Source organism: Vigna radiata, chromosome 5 (assembly GCF_000741045.1).
Source record: "Vigna radiata var. radiata cultivar VC1973A chromosome 5, Vradiata_ver6, whole genome shotgun sequence".
In the NCBI taxonomy this organism is placed as follows: Eukaryota; Viridiplantae; Streptophyta; class Magnoliopsida; order Fabales; family Fabaceae; genus Vigna; species Vigna radiata.
Window position 1 is genome coordinate 4,313,618 of NC_028355.1, and position 4,063 is coordinate 4,317,680.

Sequence of the window (4,063 nt, forward strand, 5' to 3'; positions counted from 1 at the left end):
CATACATCCAAAAATTCCTCAATCCATGCAACTAAACCATACAACCTAGTATCATCTGAGCCAAAGAATACAGGTAGAACTCAAGGTGAGAGACATACCTTCTATAGGAGCATTTTCTGGAATAGCAGGTTGCACACCTTCAATGGCAAGCCAGTGGCATGTAACTGCAGTATCAAGAGGTGTTTTTGGTAAAGAAGCTTCAATAACCTATGATTAACAGAAGCTATATAATTTGAACGAGGTGATGCACAGGTTGAAATCCAATTGAAGTGAGTCAATGAAAATGACTGAGTACACCCTTACATCTTTTAAATCTACATCCTTGTCATCAATATAAAACAAGTCCCTGTGTCCAATAGCTCTTTTGAACCGCAAAGGACCACTAGATGCAAATCCATATATTGGCTGTCGCAAGGGATCGAAACACAGCGATAATGAGATTGGAGACAACAACTATACTTTATTTTCTTAAAAAGAAAAGAAATTCACCAAAAATTTCCTCAAGGTAGTTCTAATATGCATCTTCTATCTGGAAATAGCAAGAACCCATAAAATCATAATCCTCACTACTCTCAATGCACACTCAATTCTCAGTTCTAATATAAATGAAGCTTTTTATATTATATTTTCCACAACTTTTATGTACACTACTGAACAGTTTGAGAAAGAAAAGGAACGAAAGAAGAAGAAGAAGAAGAGAGAAAGAAGTGAAACAGTGAAGAGATGAAAAAAGTGGGAGAGAAAAAGGTCAGATAATGAAGAGTGATGAAAATAGAAGAGAGAGAAAAAGGTGAGAGTGAGAGAGAGGTAGTTATAATTATGTTGTAATGGTGAGAGAGAGAAGAGAAATTGGAAAGAGAGAAATATATGTCAGGAATAACAGAATAACAGAGGAGAGAGAAGAAAAATTAACTCTGTTACAAGCTTCTTAACGGAAGGGACCTATTGCAAGCAAAATCAAAAACCTGGGGACCTAATTAAATCACTTTTAAAATCGGGTATCAAACGGAAATTCAGCCCCAAACTTGAGGACTAAATAGGTATTTAAGCCTTTTTGTTTTGTAGTTTGTGCATATGGCCGATGTAAAACCTATGAATAATTGTAGGATGATAAATTCATATTTATTTCACGTATGTTACAAAACTAAAATAGTTATAAAAAAATAAACTTTTGTTCTTAAAAAAAAAAAAAAATAAAGAAAAATAAATATAAAAAAAAATTAAATTTAACTCAATTCTATAAAATTAATTTATAAAATAAAATTTAGAATTATTTATATACTCAAAATTAACTTTATCTCTAAAATTAATAGACACTTCCAACACATACTTATATTTATTTGTATCGTATTCCCAAATCATCATTTTCATTTGCGTACTTCTCTCTATATCACGTATTGTGATATTTTTCATCTAACTTTTAAAATCATGCTTTCTCTAAACTTCTAGAAGGGAAACATCCAAATGCGAATGACACGTTAGACATCTTTTACTACTGAGAAGTGTGTTACTTTTGTACACGAGACAGACATTACTACCAATATGATAACTTGAACCATATGTGAAACGAACATTGTATGGCATATTGTTTTTGTTTTCAATAAATCATAATACTTGAAAGCAACACCGTTGCATTTGGCACCTTATAGTAGTAATAATAATAATAGTAATGGTAGGTTATTATAGTAATACGACTAATAACTAAAATTATACTTTGATTATCATGGTCTAATAATAATTATAAGTACTGATGAATGTCTCTTGTTTTATTTTTCCTGTGTTATTAGGCAACATCGATTCCTTTATGGTGTTCATTTCTCCATTGTAAGTGAGTTTCTAAATTGTAATTAATGGACGAGGATCATATGATTATCCGGTGAAGCCCTTTTTCTAATATGTTGATTATATCTCATCAACCTTTTAAATAAATCTACAAGAAGAAATCTACGGAAGGGTTTCAATCACTATCTTATACTGTTGCATTGTTCAGTTCAATGCTTTGGATTTATTACGCACTCGTAAAAGGGGAGGGTGCCTCCTTCTGGTTACTGTTAACTCCTTTGGATGTGTACATATAAACAGTCTACCTTAGTTTTTGCGGGCAGGTTTGAGCTTTTTGTGTGAATCAAAAACTCTTAAGAGTTTTGTTGGAGTGATTTGACTTTCCAGGTAAGGAAAGTTACTTTATATATGAAATAAGGTATATTTTATCGATGAAGATTTCAACAGAATAACGTGGTGTTGAATTTGAAGCTCTTTGGTTGCGTGAGTATAATGTTTTTAGGTTGAGGTTGAGTTTGATGAATGTTTGTTGTATGTGATATGAAGGTTTATTTTATTTTATTTTTATTTTGTGTGTGTTGCATGTATGTTTGTTATTATTCAGTGCATGCAAACTACTTATTTCATATAAGTTTAATTAGGGAAACAAAATTAACTGAAGTGAACTTAATTATTAACAGTACTGTATTAAAAAAAATGAATTCTTTATAATACAAACTGAATTTTACTATTTCAAAATTCAATTTTAGAAAACTAAACCTATATAGTTAAGTTAATTATTCATTAATTTAAAATAAATTCATTTTATACTTTTTACTAGTTTGAGAGTTTCTAAAGTTGGAGTTTAGTGTGGCAACTACTAATTAGACCAAACTTTGGTTGGAATCAATTCGGTTATTTTCAAGTGAAATTGACTCGCTGAATTTGGCCGAATTCAATTGAGTTTCGACGTACTCGACTTGATCAAATTCAACCAATTTTTGTCTAGGTCTGACTTGGTTGAATTTGATCAATTTTCAATCGGAATTGTCTAAACCATTTGTGGTCATCCCGGTCAAATTCCATTGATATTCAACTAGTGTTGACTTGGTTCAATTCGACTAATTTTGGTCTGGATCAACTCGAGTAAGTTTTTATCATAGTCGTCCTAGTCGAATTTGGCCGATTTTTGATTGGGAACAAATTTCGATCTAGGCCAACTTGATTTAGTTTCATCTGTTGGCCTTCCTGGCCTGATTCAGTCGATTTTAGGTTCGGGTTGGCTCGACTTAGTTTTGATTTTGCTGTATTAGTCAAATTCGATCAAATTTCGACCCCAACTTCTTTTGGCATTTTGCTCGACTTTTTCATCTCAACCTTTGGTCTGACTCGACTTATCTCAACTTTTTAATTTTGTTGTTTATAGGTGAGCTTATATTATGAATGAAGTGGATAAATACTACTTTTTGTAGTTTTTTAATTCAAAAATATTACAATTAGATTTAAAATTAGTGTAGTTTGGTTCAAAAAATTTATAATTCAAAAATAGGTTACAATACATAGAAGTTCAGTTCATATTACGTAGTTTAGTAAAGTTTGATAGAAAAAAAATAATTCACTTCAATTTATTGAACTAATTTTAAGTTCAGATAAATTTATTTTTGGTTCAATACAATTTTTAATAGTATGCAGTTCATTTTGCTCATCTAAATTTAATGTTTGTTGTTCATAAATTATAAGTTGGATAAATATTGGCATGTCGAACTAGGGTTTTTTTATCTATTTAAGTAAATTTTTATTTATTTGAGTCCTAAAAGTATATATATTTTTTAAAAAAAATTAATTTTAATTTAATTTAATTTTTTAAAATGGATTCAGAATGATAAATTAGAGTTAAATCTAACAAAGTTGATTATTTGTTCTATCCATTATCATATCACTATTATTATTATTTAGTCTTATACCGTATATATATATATATATATATATATATATATATATGGGTTTGTTAACACGGTATGCCTGTTTTTCAGTTGGTACGTTTTAACAATGTCTACTGGATTATAGTAGACAAAAATACCCTCATTTATCATGGACTCTAAGTTTTAAGGTCAAAGATATTTAAATAATTTTCATTCTCGAAACTAAAAAAAAAAAAACCAAACCCTTACTCACCTCTCTCATTCCTCTCAACCATTTCTTTTTCATCTCTCTCCCTCCAACTTTTTCTCTGTCATCTCTCTCACTCACTCCAACATTTTCTCTGTCATCCTACTCTTGCCCCAATTGAAAAAAAAAAATC